General features: G+C 47.4%; 2 long non-coding RNA genes across 2 annotated transcripts in view; one reads left to right on the forward strand and one right to left on the reverse strand.

Annotated features, from left to right (window-relative positions):
• The window catches only part of LOC141072642 (uncharacterized), a 131,703-nt gene that overhangs the window by 88,386 nt on the left and 22,051 nt on the right, over positions 1 to 21,266 (reverse strand). The window lies entirely within an intron of this gene.
• LOC141072640 (uncharacterized) overlaps positions 56 to 21,266 on the forward strand; it is a 35,106-nt gene continuing 13,895 nt past the window's right edge. The window contains exon 1 of the long non-coding RNA XR_012226722.1: positions 56 to 99. This is a non-coding gene — a long non-coding RNA (uncharacterized lncRNA). The remainder of the gene's footprint in view (positions 100 to 21,266) is intronic.

Raw genomic sequence — 21,266 nt, forward strand, 5'->3', positions numbered from 1 at the left:
TGAAATGCACAGTCGGCACTAGGACCCAGCGTGCCAGAGACAATCTAAGCATCACGTGCAAAAAACTGCAACCCGACAGACAGAGCAGACACTCCTCAGGTCAGTGAAGCCTGCAATTTACACTGCAGGAGGGAGACTGCAACTGTCTACTGTGCTGCCAGCGTGCAGAGTCTCTGTCAGGCTGGGGAGCAAGCATTTTGCTGATTCCCTACCGTGCAGTGTTCTGCCTCATCACAGCAGTGGCTTCGGCTCCCGGTGGGCCCCTTCATGTGACAGGGCCCGGGGCATGGCCCCCTCTGCCCCCCGCCAGTAGCTACGCTACTGATCCAAGTATATTGTGCCAAGTACTGCTCATATATTAGGCTGATGGCCCACTCCTGCACGGGGGCCCACCGGAAGATTCTCCTGATCTCCTGTGGGCCAGTCTAAGGCTGTGTGCACACGCTGCGGATTTTGCTGCGGTTCCGCAGCGGTTTTGGCCGCTGCGGACCCGTAGCAGTTTTTGCTGCGGTGTACAGTACCATGATTCCCTATGGGAATCAAAAACCGCAATGCAGACGGTGCGGAATTTTCCGCGCGGATTATCTGCGGTTTTCAATCCGCAGAAAGAATTGACATGTCAATTCTTTCTGCGGATTCTCCTGCGGTTTGCCATCTCCTCCATTGAGGAGATGAAAAACCGCAGGGCAAAACCGCAGAGCAATCCGCAGGTAAAACCGCGGTTTCACCTGCAGATTTTATAAAATCCGCGCGGATGAATCCGCACCTAATCTGCAGCGTGTGCACACAGCCTAAGACAGTGGCTGAGTGAGGCCTTAGCATGTTCTTTACTGGTATCATCCCTTTTACTCCAGAAATATAGTGTGAAGGCTTTGAAAAGTTGCAAAATTTTAGCACAACATGGAGTTGCGCAAAAATATTACAACTTTTTGATGTTTTAACAATAACAACTCATTTTGACGAAAGGGGTAGAGCCTGGGGGGAGCTGGAACAGAGCTGGGACAGGGCCATGGTGGGGTAGTGTGTGGCCTTTCACCCCGATCTAATAAACATTATCAAAAATGCTGGCATTTTGTACACCAGAAATGCTACTCCGGTTACTGCAGATGGTCCAAATTCATTCAGTGACATGCCACGCTAATGAATTCAGTTCTATGGCAGTCTTGATGAATTGGCCCCCAGAAGTGGATGAGAAAGGCTAAATGAATACAGAAGTTTGTCAGTAACAACTTACTATTAGGACTCATACACACAAACATATTTTCTATCCAAGTGCTGTCCATTAAAAGAAACTCAGACCAATGTTATTCAATGGGGCAGTGCAGATGAACAGTTTGTAATTCACTGAGTGTGGTTGTAAAAAAAAAAAAAAATTCGCAGCATACGGAACTATCCTCCGGAAATCGGATGAGACTCACCCATTCAAGTCTGTAAGTGCATGAAAAAAAAAAATCAGATACCATCAGAAGCCACAGTATAACAGCCAGTTTTTATGGATACATTGCAATTCTGCAACATAGGAAACTTTAAATGGTTTTGTAAATGATTAATAGGTGCAACTGTAAACAAAAATGAGTAAGAAAACAAGTAGTGCCACCCTTCTGGATGAAACTCTGGTCGTGTGAACCTACCGTTACTATAATCTTTCACCGTAATGTGGGCTTATGACCCAAAGCTGGATTCATGTTACCCATCCTTATGCTATGTTCACACATCCATTTTCTTTTTGACAGCCATGTACAATAGACCATTTTACATCTGTGCGCCATCTTGTTTTTTTCATCTGTTTATTTTACTGAAGGATTTGTTTTGCTCCCAAACCAATAAAAAGACCCCTGGAAATTCACATAATTGCTCAAATGTCATTGTTTTTTGTTAGTTTTTTGCGTTGTGGTAAAATCATGCTGACCTAGCTAATATCTCAGCAATTAGCCGAGATCCTGAAGGACGATGTGAGGATGAAGAGAAGAACATTTCATTCTGTCAATCTGGACAGAAACCTGACAAATTTCTTTCTTTGTGCCGCATGTCCATCCTGACTTTTGACAGCAACGTAAACTAAATGGAAAAGGCACACACATGCAGCGATGTATTTCTCCTGAGGAATGGCTCATTGCCTCCCTGAGGTAAGAACATGTAACCCCCTGCTACAATACTGCCATTTCACCCTCATACAATGTACACATATTTCCTTAATCAGATTTTTCACAATCAAGATTTATGTCCCAAAAAGATCCTTTTTTTTCTCTAAATCAACAAAAACATCTAGTTCTCATCCTCCCCAGGTCCCGTTTTCTGCTGCAGCCAATCACTGAGCTCGGAGCTCAATGGTTGTGTGCATCGGTGATGTGCGCCTTAGTCCTGATTTTACTATTGCAGCCAATAAGCTGGGTTTGTTATTCGAGAGGTATATGAGTGTTAGGTTACATACAACTTCAATTCATTAGTAGCGTCAAAGCTAAAAACACCTGGGTCACCCTGAAAAACAGTTCTGTTACAGGTCAATGTCATTGTTCCAGGGTATGGAGGTCTTGAGAGCAGGGTTGACATTTTCTTGTTTTGTCTACTGTACTTTCAGGCTCTTTTGCATTCCTGAATTTTCAGTTTTTGATGGGGCATCCACTCTTGTAAGGATAGTCCAGTGGCCCGGGAAAGTGCAGCATGGTGGCTCAGTGGTTAGCGCTGCAGCCTTGCAGCGCTGGGGTCCTGGGTTCAAATCCCACCAAGGACAACATCTGCAAGGAGTTTGTATGTTCTCACCCTTGTTAGCGTGGGTTTCCTCCGGGTTCTCCGGTTTCCTCCCACACTCTAAAGACATACTGATAGGGAATTTAGATTGTGAGCCTCATCGGGGACAGTGATGATAATGTGTGCAAACTGTAAAGCGCTGCGGAATATGTTAGCGCTATATAAAAATAAAGATTATTATTATTATTATTATTATTATTATTAAAGTGATATGGCACAGCCTGTAGGAGGCGGTGATGCCTCAGCCCAGAGCAGAAGATTGGTTGCAGATTGCTGCACTTTTTTTTGGAAACTCCACAGTTTTCCGGCTGCATTGATGCAATTAATGTGTGAGGTAGCGTCATTCGGGTAGGGGATACTCGCTTGGCAGCCAATAAATCACATCCGGCACAGGTTTTCCATAAAACAATCACGGTCCAAGCGGTTTATTTACGCATCATAAACCATGACCAGCAACATAAAGTTCATATCAAACGGCATAGCGTCCATGACAGAGCTCCACTCTGATTATCCTGTACTTACACAGGTTATGCAATGTTCATTGCGCAGGCTTTCTAGCCTCACAGTTCTCACCCCATCGGGGTTTTACCTCATGGCTGCTTCTCCATGCTGCAGACATCCATTCCCTCCTCTGGGAATTCTCAGACATGTGCAGCCATTACACACAGGCACTTCAGGGAGACAGACACATCTCCCAGCGAGACCTTCCAAATGGACCAACCGGGTCCCTGTATTCACCCATGTGACCTACCTGGCCACCTTATATGGTCCGTAGCCATGCCCACCGGGTCACATGGCTATGACCTCATCACAGGTCCTTGAACCATTCTCACACTCTTTACACTATCATTCTTAACCACACCCCTGGGTGGATTTGTAGGTAACTAGTTCCGCCCGACTCACCAGCTACCTGGAGACTTCACCCGGACACGTTGAAACAGCACCTCAGCATTATCACTGCTGATCAACACACACAAGTCTCCATCTCAAGGCCACCCACCTTGAGATACACAACGGTCATTCAGTACTCTGCCATTCATCCTCTCTCCTAGGACATCCACATAGCGCCCCCTAGCGGACACAGTGGTCACTACACCACAGATGGTAAACATCCAAGTTCAGAACCTGTTGTGCTTCAGGTTCCGAATCTATAAGAACAAGCAGTTTTTCTCAAATATTTTGGTGGCATTAGCTGACAATCACTTCCAGTTTATAGTCATATTTATTGGATCATATGGCAGCATGCTGCTGTTTGCATCTTTGGTGCTTCCAGATTAGGTCAGGAGCATCTTCAAAACTAAATTGTCCTTCCTGAACCTCACACAGTGTCATAACATCCACGATGCTTTTGGGTTTTTGCTGGCTCCTCTGGACCTGCACAGCAAGGTTATCAGTCGTACCGTTTGAAAAAGGTAAATACACATGACATTTGGGTAATCGTGATTCCTATGAGCTTCCCTACCCTTCCAGAGCCACCCAACCTATCCACCAACCTGTACACCCCCAACGCAAAATAATGAATCAACACACTAATTTTGGATAAATTGGCCACAGCAGCCTTTTAACAACATTTATCATAACAAAGCCCCAAAAAATATGACAGCCTCATGATAACACCCACATCTGACCCCATGTCGAGTCCTGTGTCCAGCCATTAAACACCAGCTCAAGGACACGGAAAAGACTTGACTGGCCAGTATCTGCCACTGATCACCCCAGGTTCTGTTTTACCTTTCCTTGCGACCATTACATTCCAGTCCACTTATTCCACCCGAGGGGGAGTCCAGGACCTCTTGAGATACCCCCCCTTCGAACCACCATTTACTGGCACCACCAACTTCGAGGCCCCCCCACACACCACCAACATAAATGTTCTGACCCCCTCAAACATTTATGTCCCTCCACACCTTTAAGCTTTTCTCAATGCCTTCCTGTATTGCTAAGCACCACATGTCGATCCCAATTGCGTTCAAATGAATACTGTCCGTTCTCCAAAAATCCCTTCACCTGATTCCAAGTCCAAATGATGCACCAATAAACAAAAAATCGTCCAAGATGTGAATACATGAACTCAACCCTGACACTTCCTTAACCGTCCACCCCGAAAACGTGCTGAATGTTTCGAAATACACACAAGATAGCGAACACCCCATGGGCAAACAACGATCCATAAAAAAACCTCCATCCCAGAAACATCCCAACAAATGCATACTATCAGGGTGAACTGGTAACAAACAAAAAGCCGCCTCAATGTCCATCTTTGCTAACCATTTCCCTTTTCCACACCCCCGAACAAAAACCATGGCTGCATCAAAAGACGTATACAAAACTGAACATAACTGGGGGGCAATGCCGTCATTAACTGACAAACCCTTTGGAAATGAAAGGTGATGAATCAACCTAAATTTGTTAAGCTCCTTTTTGGGTACCACACCCAATGGTCAGACCCTCAAATTATTGGTGGGAGCCAACTCAAAAGGACCGGCCATTATACCAAAAGCCACTTCTTTTCTCAACTTCTCCGTGACCACATCTGGGAAATCCATGGCCGACTTCAAATTTTTAGTTCTTCACCTTAACATCCACAAACGGAATTTTGAACCTGTCTCTGAAGCCCTCCCTCAGCAACGTTGCCACATCTCTATCCCTATATCTACTTAGAAACCACTCCCTCCCTGCTAGGTGCACCAGCGTCACCCCTTTTTTCAGTACCCTCTGACCCCTCTTGTCCTCCACCCCTAAAACATTTTGACACCCCATGGTTACCTCCACAGGAAGAACATTCGTGCTTAAATTTGCATTTGGCACCAAATCTACAGGCTCCATCATTAAATGAGAAACACAGCCCTTTTTGGAACAGTACTGAGTGCCCCGACTGTCCCGGACCCCCAGTGCCCCCGTGAAACGACTGTGTCCCTTGTCCTGGTCTACTAGGGGCTGTTACTCTCACTGCTTTCCATTGGCGGAACTGCTTATCATATCTAAGCCATCCCTGCCCCCCATAGAACCTATAAACTTCCCCAACGGTGTCCATATAGCAAAAAAGTGCTGAACAATTCTCTAGCGACTTCTCCCCAGTGACGCTGGCCAATATAGTAAAAGCCTGTAAACAATTATTAAACGTGTGGGGAATTAACCGATACCTCCTCTTATCCTCATCCTCTCTTCTCTACTCATCCCTTCTCACCCTATCTAAATTAAAACATTCCAGAGGAAGTAAAGAGAATATGTCTATGTATTCCCCATTCCAAATCCTTTCCCTCACATCCCAGCTTCAAATGCATCCCTAACGGCCCTTCAAAGCAAATATAAACCTCCCCTTTGGCCGCATCATCCAGCCAAAATGCCTCATCCCTATCTTTATCCCCTCCATCTCCTACAGAAGGCCCCTGCCCAGGCAACTCACTGTCTACCGCCGATACCACACCAACATTTGCCAAACATCCCAACGTTGTGCCTGTCATTGAAGTGGAAGAACCGGTCACCCCGCCACTACCCATAACTCTCACTCCAGTATTCCCTAGCCATGCAGACAATGGTGAAGATTCACACTGACCCCTCCCAGATTCCCATAACCTCATTAATTCACTCAGACCTTGCAATACCACACCTATACCGACACCCGCCCCTCCCGCAAACACACCCCCACTCGTACAAACATTAGAAGCTAGTGACGGATGAACGTTAACTAATGAATCTCTCTCACCTGGCTGCCTGGGTGCTGTGAGCCGAGCAGCCGGCAATCCAGAATCCAGAAGCAGACGATCCGTGCCATGCTCTATGCTGTTTTGTTGATTCGCCAATCCAATAGCTCCCAGCAGCCGACCCCACTGTCCGCTGCGATGTCTGTAGGTGTGCCACTCCTCTGGAATGCAGTCTGCATGCTTGTAATACTTGAGCCAGCAGAACGCTGCCCATGGCACTGATATAGGCCATCTCCCTCCCCCATATGTCCAAATTAACCCCGACCCCAAACCCCAGGGTTGAACTTTGCTGTCAGGTCGAGTTACCCTCCCTCCCCCCAGCAGACCATGGGCCTGTACTGCCCTGTACACCATCTCTTGAAGAACTGCCAGCTGCCAGTGAGTGAGCAGTGCCCTCCAGCCGCCACACACTGGCAGCTCCGTGTCTATCAGCCTGAGGCACCTGCTCCCAACGATTCCCCCTGTCATGCCAAGCGGAGGCCTGAAAGCCAGGATCCATATCCACCGATGTTGTCGGCAGGTAGGCGGGGCCACCACTCCGGGTCCTCCGTGAAGGCACCTGGTTTGCAGGCCCCCGTGCTGCCCTCTGCACTTTACACCGCCACTGAGCGAAAGCCCTTTGCTGGCTGAACCTCCGCCGCTCCACTACCCGGATCCTCGCTCTCCACCACCGCGTTTGACAAAGGGGGGCCGACATCACGCCCCGCTGCAGGTTCCGCCATGATGCCAGATTCCTCCCGGCCCTGGAACAGTGCGCCCTCAGCCTGCTGCACGCATTCCCGGCCAAAGGGTCCCTGGAGGGGCTCCTTACTCTGTGCCGGACCCGTGGGGTAGCCTCAGGACTGAGGCACTCCAGAAGCCTGGCTTTCCGAGGCCGGCGTCCTTCACACTGAGCCTTTGTGTGCCCGGCTCCCCCACTTTGTAGCAGGCCTTGAATGGAAGCTTGCAGCCAGCCAACACCCCTGGAATTTGTAGCCTCCCTCAATTGTTGAAGAATCGCCTCGACCTCCACCCTAAGGTACGGTGATACAGCTTGTTTCTGCTGTATTGGGCACCTAAAATGGTTGCCCCAATAAGATGGCCAACCCTTTTTATAGTGACCCTCCAGCCCCCCTTTTAACCCCTCCTACTCCTTGCATCCTTATCCCCAGCCCTGTTATTATTCAAATCCCTTAACCCCTGATGTGCCTCCACCCATTCCTAAGTACAGCTCCCTATAGGTCCCCCTCAACCCAGTCATGTTGGCTATTCTGCCTTCAGGCACACTGACACAATGTGCAATCCAGCATACAGTATAAACCACAGCTCTATCTTCCAAAATAATGAGACTGTTCTCTGTTGTCTAACTTGTTTATTTGTGAAGAGTATAGAACATGCACGGTAAAACTACAAGGAATGCAAAGAACATGCATAAGTATTGGGCAGATGATCACACAGTTAACACAGATACAGGAAGCAATTAGTGTAATGCAATTTACATAGAAAGAAAACACAGGTGTCCAATTACGTCTACTGAGCGCTGACTACTGTGCAGCTAAAAAACTCTCTGCACACACTGCATTGTAAGAAAGATTAAGCTTACCAGATATGCATTAACCTGATAATGAATTCAAATTGGAGAATTAAGATGGAGGACAGGTAAACACATGCATCCTATCATATACACAGAAGCAAAATGGCCCTTCATCCCAGAATACATTGCTTCCTTCCCACAAAGCACTGTTTCAATCCCATGTCCATTGCTTCTGTTAAAGGCACAGACTATATAATGCTATCAAAAACACTGCTATAAATTCAGCCACCACTAGATGGTGCTATAATTAACCCAGCACATAATACAAAACAGACTGCCCTATATCAGAGGGCAGAACACTCCCCGCTTGGCATCAACTGATGCCACTGACAGGCTCTTTAGGCGAAAGCAATAGAATTAGCTCCGCAACTGGTCTGAGGAATAGTTTACTCTCCCCAGTCTTCCACACTTTGACTTCGACCTTGCGCACCTTCTCATCTTTGCTTGGGAACACCTTGGTGATGAGGCCTAGTGGCCACTCATTTCGGTGTGACTTGCTGTCTTTCATGAGCACAATATCACCGGGTTTGATGTTCGGCTTGTCGATCTGCCACTTCTTCCTAGGCTGTAAGGTGGAGAGGTATTGCTTTCTCCATCTGTCCCAGAAAGTATTGGAGAGACTTTGAACTTGTCTCCATTGACGTCTGTAGGGGTCCTTGTTGCTGAATTCTCCCAGTGGAGCACTAGGGGTGTCGGTTTTCTGAGTGAGTAACATGGCGGGAGTGAGAATGGTTGGATCTTCAGCATCACTGGAGAGCGCAGTCAATGTTCTGGCATTTATGATGGCCAAAACTTCTGCCAAGAATGTAGTCAAACCTTCGTGTGTGGGACTTGTGCTACCTTCTTGCAAGAAGATAGAGTCTAAGATTCTGCATGCTATTCCTATCATCTTCTCCCAAGCACCTCCCATGTGAGAAGAGTGTGGTAAATTGAAGGTCCAGGTACATCCCTGTTCACGCAAGTATCTTTCCACACTGGTAATGTCTAGGTTGGAAGGAATTTGGAGTTCTTTCACTGCTCCTACGAAATTTGTGCCTCTGCCAGAGCAAAGGTGTTTCACGGTGCCTCTGATGGCAATGAAGCGTCAGAGTGCATTTATGAAACTTGATGTATCCATGGATTCAATCACTTCGATGGGGACCGCTCTGATGGACATGCAGGTAAACATAACTGCCCAGTGTTTTGCATTGGCTTGGGCTCCTCTGGTGTGCCGTGCAACTACAGACCATGGCCCGAAAACATCCAGTCCGACGTTGGTAAAGGGAGGATCCATACTAAGTCTGTCTGATGGGAGATTGGCCATCTTTGGGCTTTGAGTCGCGCCACGGAGTTTGCGACAAGTCACACAGCTGAAGATGAGTTTACTCACACATCTCTTTGCTCCGACTATCCATAGTCCAGCAGTTCAAAGTTTCCCTTTGGTAAACAATCGGCCCTGATGTTTCACCAAAACATGATGGTGCTGTACGAGCAGAGTAGTCACATGATGATGGCCAGGAATTATTACAGGGTGTTTTTCCACGAATTCCACCTTGGCTTCCTGAAGACGACCTCCAATTCGTATCAGCTCATTTTGGTCAATTATTGGATCAAGCTTTTTACAGACGCTGTCTCTAGAAATGGGTTGACCTTTGTTGAGGTTGTCTATTTCTTTGGCGTAACACTCGCGTTGTATGGTACGAATTATCGTGTTTTTGGCATTTTCCAGGTTCGGAGCGGTAAATGCGTGTTTGCAATGGTGCCAACCGTTACAAGACTTCTGACTGGTGGGTGATGTTGACTTGTAAGACTGAGCCACATGAATTAAACAAGCAATGGCACAAACAAGCGAGGTCCACATTGAAAACCTGCTGAAATGGTGGGATTTGAGGTGATTGTCTGCAGTCACCATACTTAGAGCGGATACCTGAGGGCGGATTTCTTCATCTGCATCTGGATCTACCAGTTCAAAGTGGTCTGATTCATCACTGTAAGGTTTTGAATGGCATAAGAATGCAGGGCCCGTAAACCAGTTTGTGTCCTTTAGGTGTCCAGATTCAACGGATCTAGTTGCATGGTCTGCAGGATTGTGGTGTGTGGACACATAGTGCCACTGTTTAAGGGCAAGTGGATCTCCTGATCCTTAGCACCCGATTGCTAACGTAAACATAAAGGTGTCGAGTTTCGTTGCAAATGTACGGATAGGATGCCTCTACGTGTGAAAGGTTTTTCTTCGTTGATCCGAAAGATAACTGTATCTCTCTTTAAATCCCAGAGCAAACCAAGGCTCCCTTGCATGGGAAGGGAGTCCGTATCCAAATCCAAGTCTTTTAGATCAGTTGAGTAATTTTGAAAGGGAAAAGCTGCCATCATTCCTTGGCTGTTGGAAGCAATTTTGTGCAGCCTCAAGTTCGACAAAGCAAGCATTTCTTGTGTCCTCTTTGGGAGACTGACTGCCGATTCATCTGTGGGTGTGGATTTCAAGCAGTCGTCCACGTAGAAATCCTTTTCCAGAAACGATCTAACATCCAACCCGTGATTTGCCTCATCCTCTCTGGCTGAATGTCTTAGACCATAGATGGCGACAGCAGGGGAAGGGCCATTCCCGAAGATATGTACTTTCATCCGATATTCCACGATGTCGTTGTAGGGGTCATTATCGTGGTACCAGAAAAACCTCAAATAGTTTGTATGTTCTTTTTTGACAAGGAAGCAATGAAACATCTGTTGTATGTCAACCATGAATGCCACTGCATCTTTGCGGAAGCGAAGAAGTACTCCTAGAAGTCTGTTGTTGAGGTCTGGGCAAGACAAAAAGACATCGTTTAGCGAGACACCTTCATATCTGGCGCTTGAGTCAAATACTACTCTTATCTGACCAGGTTTCTTAGGATGATACACGCCAAAAATGGGTATATACCAACATTCCTTGGAATCTCGAAGTACAGGTGCAATTTCTGCATGGCCATTCTGAAGTATTTTCTCCATGAAGGCAAAGAAATCCTCTCTCATTCTTCATCCCAGAATACATTGCTTCCTTCCAACAAAGCACTGCTTCAATCCCATGTGCATTGCTTCTTGCACAGACTATGTAATGCTATCAAAAACACTGCTATAAATTCAGTCACCACTAGATGGTGCTATAATTAACCCAGCACATAATACAAAACAGACTGCCCTATATCAGAGGGCAGAACATTGGCTTCCCTTTGAAGGCCTGCGGCCCAGTACGGCCTCACTAATGTGCAGATTTAACTATTTCAGAAAAAAATATGATATTTCTATATGAAACGTCATTTGTGTGTAAAGGAAACATGTGTCAATGTTTCTCTGTATGGAAGTAGTGGTATGACTGTGTATGAGCTTGATCAACACTAAAATAAACTTTTTTTCATAGAATTTCAACATTAGCACAGAATCAAAACGCAAGGACATTTCAGAGAAAAATTTACTTGGCTACAGTCTTGCAGCCATTTTCTGATTAACGCCGAAAATATCTATCAATTTATCCAATGGAAAAAATTAAATATATACTAGACAATAACCCTCGGTAAATATATATAATTCATTTGCAAGGTTTGGTAAGTGACCGGTCATGTAGCAGGAGAGCTCAGGGGACACAGGCCTGCATAATAATCTACTGGACCCTGCTTTCCTGTTTTTTGGCTATAAGAGCCTCTGAGTATCCCCTGCATCTTCTGGTACACATCAGCAGCGTGACAATGGCTGGAGGCACCAGTAAAAAGCTCTGAGATGCGGCTTACCACAGCGGGTAGAGAAATCCAAGATGGTGCTGACACCCCTTCAGCAGGTATCGGGATGGGAAAACCAGTGGTAGCTAATGTGGAGGTGAAGTTAACCAGCTGTACTAGGACCACAGGTAAAAGCGATTCCTCCCCTGTAAAAGCACTTCTATCACTTGATGGGGATAATAGATGGCCCCAGGTGCCCATAGGGTAAGGAAGGAACTATGATTAACGTAATCCTGATGTTTTCCCTGCCTTACAACCCCAAGTAGGAGATGATTTTGAATATCCATATTGAATCATCAGTTCATGATGGCCCCATAAGATGCTCCATACAAAATACACCTCATATAATGCTGCGCAAAGGTTAATAATACCCCCATAAGATGCTCCATACAAAATACACCCCATATAATGCTGCATAAAGGTTAATAATGCCCCCATAAGATGCTCCATAGAATAATATGCCCCATATGCTGCCCCATAAAGGTTATGGCCCCATAAGATATTTCATAAATTATGCTCCATATGATGCCCCATAAAATGCTCCATAGATTATGCCCCATAAAATGCTTCATAGATTATGCCCCATAAAATGCTCCATAGATTATGCCCCCTTAAAATGCTCCATAGATTATGCCCCATATGCTGCCCCATAAAATGCTCCATAGATTATGCCCCCATAAAATGCTCCATGGAATATGCCCCCATAAAATGCTCCATAGATTATGCCCCATATGCTTCCCCATAAAATGCTCCATAGATTATGCCCCCATAAAATGCTCCATAGATTATGCCTTCATAAAATGCGCCATAGTTTATCCCCCCATATGCTGCTCCATAATTATGCCCCCATATGCTGCTCCATAATTATGCCCCCATATGCTGCTCCATAGATTATGCTATAGGTAGCTAGAGAGAAGTATTCACACTAGACAAGTAGGTTCCCAGCAGATCACAGACCGCCTTGTCGTTTGGCTGCTGGACATGCATGAATTGTCCATATTATGTGCTAAGCATCTCCATTTTTTCTTACTATCTAGAGCAGTAATGCTATTCATATTTCATATATTACATGTTTACATGCTTTAGCACTACAGAGTGCAACTGTTATGAATGAGTCACCATAGGAGGCAAAAACAGAAATACTAGCTAAGTCCAGAAAACCAGAGAAGTTGGCAGCTATCGGATTGCAGACCCCTGAACCTATCAACAACAGCTAGCAGTAGCCGTGGGGGGTTCCTACGGTGCCCTAGACCCCTCGATCACAGCCAGAGAACTAAATAGCCTAAAGACAGAAAGAGAAATCTAAACTGCCCCAGAGCAGACCCCAAAGCAATAGGCAGCCCCCAACATATAATGATGGTGAAGCAAGATGAAAAAACACTCACACAGATAGAAAGATAGGCTGAGCAAATGATGGGGCCCAAGCTAACTAAATAGGAAAGGATAGAAAAGCTGCTGTCTGCAATCCGCCAAAACCCTATCAAAACAAGAGCCAACAGACTGATAGGGAAAAAAGCCCTGAAGATGCTAGGCTTCAAAAAGACTATATCAGTACTCAGGTATTTTCTGAAGACAGAGCAAAAAGGAATTCAGCTCACCCCAGCAGGGAATGGCAGAAATCCAGAAAAACAAGGCAAAACAAAACCAAAACACAAATGCAAAAAGCAGAGCAGAAAACTTAGCTTTTGAGGAGCAGGAATCAGACTTGTCTCCTAGAATCCCTCAGAGAGATCACCAGCAAGGCAGAAGGGCGTCGGCTGCCTTATATCCAGTCAGCAATTCCAGTCACCCAGTCATCATCATCCTGCACAGGTGCTTGGTAATCAGCCTCACTACCTTCCTTCACCAGAAGAGGGAGTTCATCAGACATCAATGGTGAAGGGGATAATGACCTCACAACAGTACCTCCCCCTTGAGGAGGGGTCACCGAACCCTCATCCACGCCACCAGGGCGATCAGGGTGAGCCTGATGAAAGGCACGCACCAATCTTTTGGCATGAATATCAGAGGCAGAGACCCAGGAATTATCCTCCTGACCATAACCCTTCCTCTTAACCAAATACTGGAGTTTCCGTCTAGCCAGACGGGAATCCAGTATCTTCTCTACCTCATATTCCATGTTACCTTCAACCAATACAGGGTCCGGAGGTGCCACCCCAGGAACCATTGGTTCAACAAACCTCTTCAATAGAGTTGAGCGACTTTTGGTTTTTTAGGGTCGCGTTTCGTTTCGTGAAACCCGACTTTTCCAAAAGTCGGGTCGAGCAAGATCGTCCGATTATAGGGAAAAGTCGGGGTCGTCCCGAAACACGAAACCCAATGTAAGTCAATGGGGAATAAAAGTCGGCAGTGAGAGGAGGACAGGAAACACACCTACAGTGCCCATTTGAATGCCAAAAGCATCAATTCTTACTTAAGCTTGTCAACCTTAATTAACTTCATAATACAAGTTACGCACTGAAAAATGGGGGTTATTTGGCTAAAGTTGTGGGGGGGGGGGGGGAGGGCTGGCTGCAGGTTTTCATGTGCCCTTGGCGAAAGAGCACCCCTTTAACACATACCACAACTCATCATGCTCCGATACGGCAGATAAATAGCGGTATAGTACAATGAAAAATACCTCACTTTTTACATCTCATGACGAGGCCCATCTATTTCTCCATACAGAATCATTGGTCCCATATAATGTTTGAAACAGTATATGATGAGCTCCACATAATGCTACAGTATATGTTGGTCCCCATGGATGAAGCTCCATTGTCTTATGGGCCCAAATAATGCTCCAAACATAATGGGCCCCATTTCTAATGCTCTAGTGTATAATGGGCCCTGTAAATGCTGCTCCAGTGTCTGATGTCCACCTTTGGAATGTTCCAGTGTATGGTGGGCCCCATCTATCATTCTCCAGAGTATAGTGCTCCCCAAAAATTGCTGTCCCAACATTGAAAACAATCAAATAAGTCTCCTCGCTAGGGAATCCCTGTACTTGTCTGGACAGGTGCTGTAGCTTGCTTAACAGCTCGCCAGCCGTTCTCACGCCCAGTATGGATTGCATGTGATTGCACAAAGGTTAGAAAGGGTACCGTATCCCTGGATAACATGTATGGATAGCGTACACATTCAAAATATATGTCTCAGGAGGCAGGCTCAGACGGTGTTAGGCCCAGTATGGATTGCACGTGATTGCACAAAGGTTAGAAAGGGTACCGTATCCCTGGATAACATGTATGGATAGCGTACACATTCAAAATATATGTCTCAGGAGGCAGGCTCAGACGGTGTCAGGCACAGTATGGATTTGACGGCCCAGATTACACAGCGGAGGAGCAGGGAGAGGTAAAGATTGCAAATGCTGGGGCCCTGCCCAAGCAAGGGGGGCCCACTCGTGGGCATCGGTACTGGCACTGGGCCCCTCATAGTACAGCGGTGTGTCTGACGGCGGGTGTGCACCACCGCCGTCAAAGACACTTGATTGCACTATGAGGGACCCTGTGCCAGTGCCCGCGCCCAAGAGTCGGCCTACCCACCTGTCCAGGGCAACGGCACTCGCACGGTGTCGTGCGGTAGGTGGTGACCCCGGCCATGGGGGGGGAGGCAGCACAGTTAGGGAGTTTTAGAAAGTGGCATATGTTGATGTTGGACATTCAGCTGATGCAAAAGGCGAAATAGGTGAAGTACCAGGAAGAGGTGGACCAAAGCAAGCCATTTTTCTGTCACCCTATGTGTCATCAGGGGAAGGTGGGACAAAATCCTTGGAAACCCATGCGTGGTTCATTTTAATGAAGGTTAGATCATCCACATTTTGGGTTGACAGACGGGTCCTTTTTTCTGTCAGGATTGATCCAGCTGCACTGAAGACTCTTTCCGATAGCACACTTGCAGCTGGGCAAGCGAGCTCCTGTAAGGCATATTGGGCCAATTCAGGCCAGGTGTCCAGTTTAGCGGCCCAATAGTCAAAGGGGAATGACCTGTGTGGGAGAACATCGATACGGGAGGAAAAGTAGTTTGTAACCATAGTTGACAACTGCTGTCTCCTGTCACTTTCCATCGATGCAGTATTACCAGTTGTGTGAGCGGTATTTGAAAAATCAGTCCACAACATTGTCATGAAACCCCTGTCTCCAACGCCACTTCTGCTGTGTGCACCACGAACACCTCTGCCAAGCTGCCCCCGGCCCGTACGGCTCGTGTGAGAACCATCACCGCTGCTGTGTGCTGGGAATGCCTCAAGCAACCGATTTACCAGAGTTGCTTGTTTATTAGCCAATATTAGGTCAAGGTTCTCCTGTGGCATGATGTTTTGTAATTTGCCTTTATAGCGTGGATCCAGGATGCTGGCCAACCAGTAGTCGTCATCGTTCATCATTTTGGCAATGCAGGGGTCCCTTTTTAGGATCCGCAAGGCATAATCTGACATGTGGGCCAATGTTCCCGGTGTCAATGATGCACTGAGAGTGCTGGGTGGAGGAGCACTTTCTGGCAAATCCACATCCCTCCAGTCACGCACAAACCCTGTACCAGACCTTGCCACGCCAACATTTTCACTTGCCCCACGAGATGCATCCTCCTCCCCTAAGTAATCATCCCCATCATCCTCCTCCTCCTCCTGTTCTTCCTCCACCTCATCCAGGAGAGGTCCCTGAGCAGACAATGGCTGAATGTCATCAAGGATTCCCTCCTCCTCTTCCTCCTCATCAACATTGGCTGCAGACGCCTGCTCCTTAAGGTGCGTCAAAGTTTGCATGAGAAGACGCATAAGTGGGATGCTCATGCTTAGGATGGCGTCGTCTGCGCTTACCAGCCGTGTGCATTCCTCAAAACACTGAAGGACTTTACAAAGGTCTTTCAGCTTCGACCACTGCACGCCTGTCAACTCCATGTCTGCTCTCAAAGTGCCTGGCCGTGTATCCTCCCACAAATGCATTATGGCCTGCCTCTGCTCGCACAGCCGCTCCACCATGTGCAGGGTGGAGTTCCACCTTGTTGCAATGTCGATAATGAGGCGGTGGTTGGGAAGGTGGAGCAATCGCTGCAGCTTCTGCATACGGAGTGTACAGGCGACCGGCTGATGTGCGCGCACAGTCTTCGCACCTTCTGGAGCAGGGCTGTTAACTCCGGATAATTTTTGAGGAAGCACTGCACCACCAGGTTCAAGGTGTGAGCCAAGCAAGGTATGTGGCTGAGTTTTGAAAGGGCTATGGCTGCCACAAAATTACGGCCGTTATCACTAACTACCTTGCCTGCCTCAAGATGTACACTGCCCAGCCATGACTCAGTTTGTCGCTTCAAGTACTCGGCCAGCACCTCGGCGGTGTGTCTGTCGCCCAAACACATCATCTGCAACACAGCCTGCTGACGCTTTCCACTAGCTGCTCGATAGGGGGACACATCGTGTGCAACAGTGGCAGCTGCAGATGGAGTGCTCGTACGACTGCGCTCTGTGGACGAGCTTTCGCTTCTGGAGGAGGAGGAGGAGGAGGGTCGAACGCCTACAGCCAACTGTTTCCTATACCGTGGGCTAGGCAGCACTGTCCCACCACCGCTGTCCCCTGTGGACCCTGCATCCACCACATTAACCCAGTGCGCAGTGATGGACACGTAACGGCCCTGGCCATGCCGACTGGACCATGCATCAGTTGTGAGGTGCACCTTTCCGCTCACTGACTACTTGAGTGCATGGACAATGCGGTCTTTCACATGATGGTGGAGGGCTGGGATGGCTTTGCGAGAGAAGAAGTGGCGACTGGGTAGGTCATAGCGTGGTACTGCATAGGCCATGAGTTCGCGGAAAGCTGTGCTTTCCACCAACCGAAAGGGCATCATCTCAAACGAGATTAGTTTGGCAATGTGGGAGTTCAAACCCAGTGTACGCGGATGAGAGACTGAGTACTTTCTTGACCTACTCATAGTGTCTGGGAGGGTGAGCTGGACTTGAGAGCTGCATATGGTGGAAGTAGCGGTGGACAGGGCGGACTGAGAGAGGGTTGATGATGGTGATGGAGTTGGTGTTCTGTCTTTCGTTGATATAACAGTGGGATTCCCTGACTGCTGTGGTCTTGCAACGACACCTCAACATTTGCTGCTGTGCTAACCGGTGGGCTTACAGTGGGGGAAACAATGTAGCGTTGCTGACTACCTTCGTTGTGATCAGTTGCACATGTGGCACTTGAGGTTTGGTGTTGTGTCCACGCTTGCAAGTGCATGCTGGTTAAATGTCTAAGCATGCAACTGGTATTCAAATTTTTCAGATTTTTCCCTCGGCTAAAGGTCTTTGCGCACTTCTTACAGATAACCTTGGCCTGATCATGAGGATTTTGTTCAAAAAAGTGCCACACTGCACTCTTCCTACTTTGGCAGACATTTTGCGGCCTAGCACGCTGTGATCTTTTGACCCTCTGGACAAGCTGTCTAGCAACTCTTTTGATGTTTGGAACCTGTCTTTGGAGTGCTCCGGGCCTGCCAGATAACAGCTGTTGCGATGTCGATGTCTGCTGTGGCTGCTCCTCATCTGAGCTATTGGAAGCAGCACCCTCTTCCCCCAATGGATGCCAATCTGGGTCAACAACTGGGTCATCCATCACCTCCTCTTCTATGTCATGTGCACCTTTCTCTGTGTCACCGTGTATGGTGGTATAGTGTGCGGGAAGGGGCACCTGAGTCTCATCAGGGTCAAAATCTGGCTCTGTACACTGCGAGGACAATGTAGTGCTCTGAGTGAATGTACCAGCAGAATCATCCATCAGCGGCTGTGCATCAGTGCACTCCATGTCAGATTCATCTTGGCCTGGGTAATTCACCATTTCACTTGATAATCCAGGCATGGTATGTGAAAACAGCTCCATGGAGTAATCAGTAGTATGGCCTGCGTCATCCTTCAATCTTGGTTGGGGTGAAGGACACAAGGAAAGGTGTGGTTCATGAACATGAGCCTCCAATGGCGACTCTGTGCTTTTACTTTTTACAACTGAAGAAGAGGAGGCGATAGAGCTGGAGGCTGAGTCAGCAATGTAAGACAAAACTTTTTCCTGATGCTCTGCCTTTAAAAGCGGTTTGCCAACTCCTAGAAAACTAAGCGTTCGAGGCCTTATGTAGCCAGACGATGACGCAGGGTCAGCACCTCCTGCATTCGGTCCTATTTTGCTCTTGCCACTACCATCAGATCCACCACCAACACCATCATTACCAGCTGCCAACCCCCGCCCAATTCCACGGCCTCTTCCACCAGCCTTCCTCATTTTTGGTAGAAATGTAGACAAAATCCAACAAACTATATAGTAATGTAAAACAAGGTACAAGGTGTCTATAGGACAGGGGAGATTTAGAATTTCTGCACACACTTGTGGACAGTGGACACTTTTGGATTGTGTGAGGCCCACTGATATCTGAGCGCTATGTGACAGGCCCGATGGCACAGCTGCCTGTGACCAAAGTGACGAGAGGATAATGGAGATTTTGAATCTCTGCGCACACTTTTCGACACTGGACACTTGTGGATTGTGTGAGGCCCACTGATATCTGAGCGCTATGTGACACGCTCGATGGCACAGCTGTGACCAAAGTGACGAGAGGATAATGGAGATTTTGAATCTCTGTGCACACTTTTGGACACTGGACACTTGTGGATTGTGTGAGGCCCACTGATATCTGAGCGCTATGTGACAGGCTCGATGGCACAGCTGCCTGTGACCAAAGTGATGAGAGGATAATGGAGATTTTGAATCTCTGCGCACACTTTTGGACACTGGACACTTGTGGATTGTGTGAGGCCCACTGATATCTGAGCGCTATGTGACACGCTCGATGGCACAGCTGCCTGTGACCAAAGTGACGAGAGGGTAATGGAGATTTTGAATCTCTGCGCACACTTTTGGACACTGGACACTTGTGGATTGTGTGAGGCCCACTGATATCTGAGCGCTATGTGACAGGCTCGATGGCACAGCTGCCTGTGACCAAAGTGACGAGAGGATAATGGAGATTTTGAATCTCTGCGCACACTTTTGGACACTGGACACTTGTGGATTGTGTGAGGCCCACTGATATCTGAGCGCTATGTGACAGGCTCGATGGCACAGCTGTGACCAAAGTGACGAGAGGATAATGGAGATTTTGAATCTCTGCGCACACTTTTGGACACTGGACACTTGTGGATTGTGTGAGGCCCACTGATATCTGAGCGCCATGTGACACGCTCGATGGCACAGCTGCCTGTGACCAAAGTGACGAGAGGATAATGGAGATTTTGAATCTCTGCGCACACTTTTGGACACTGGACTCTTGTGGATTGTGTGAGGCCCACTGATTTCTGAGCGCTATGTGACAGGCTCGATGGCACAGCTGTGACAAAAGTGACTAGAGGATAAGGGAGATTGGATTGCTTTTAAAAAAGCAGTTTGCGGAGCAGTGGGTAAACAGCAATGCCAGCGTGTCAGGAAGCCTTAAAAGGCAGCCCAACAACCAACACCACTGATACACCACAATATAGCCTCCCCTTGCACTGCACACACAGTGACTTGTGTGTTGTGCAGGCCAAATCGCTAGCAGCAGAAGCAGTTTTTTTGTCTTCTTCCCTGCCTAACGCTCTCCCTACAGAATCAGCAGCAACCTCTCCCTATACTAAGATCGGCAGAAGTAAGATGGCGGTCGGCGTGCACGCCCTTTTATACCCCCTGTGACGCCCACCAAAGCAAGCCAATCACTTGCATGCCCTTCTGAAAGATGGTGGTGACCCATGCCTAGGTCATCACGTTGCCCACAGTGTCCGTGGATCCTGATTGGCTGAAAAAGAGCGCAAAACAAACTTTTGAAACGCGACTTTGGCGCGTAAGTCGCCGACCTCGTGGCCGACCTCATCCTAGGGTCGGGTTTCGTTTCATGAAACCCGACTTTGCCAAAAGTCGGCGACTTTTGAATTTTTTCGACCCGTTTCGCTCAACTCTACTCTTCAACAAGGACTTATGACACACATTATGGATTTTAAATGTGACAGGAAGAGCCAAACGAAAAGAGACCAGATTAATAATCTCCAAAATCTTGTAAGGTCCAATAAATCTAGGCTTAAACTTAGGAGAAGCCACCTTAATAGCGATATTTTTTAATGATAACCAAACCATTTCACCAACCTTAAAGTGGGGACCAATGGTCCTATGTTGCTTGGAAAACCGCTGGGCCTTTTCCTGGGAGAGAGATAACTTATCCACCACTTGGTCCCAGATCTGGTGCATTCTCTCCAACACAGTGTCAACACCTGGGCAGGCAGAAGGCTCCACCTGCCCTGAAGAAAATCGAGGATGAAACCCAAAGTTACAAAAAAAAGGTGACATCAAAGTGGCAGAACTAGCTCTATTATTTAAAGCAAATTCGGCCAAGGGCAAAAATGAGACCCAATCATCCTGATCAGCGGAAATAAAACATCTCAAATATGACTCCAAGGTCTGGTTTGTTCTCTCCGTCTGCCCATTGGTCTGAGGGTGAAAAGCAGAGGAGAAGGACAACTGAATTCCCAGCTTG

This window comes from Dendrobates tinctorius, unplaced genomic scaffold (assembly GCF_039654945.1).
Source record: "Dendrobates tinctorius isolate UK_male_01 unplaced genomic scaffold, ASM3965494v1 ptg000285l, whole genome shotgun sequence".
NCBI lineage: Eukaryota > Metazoa > Chordata > Amphibia > Anura > Dendrobatidae > Dendrobates > Dendrobates tinctorius.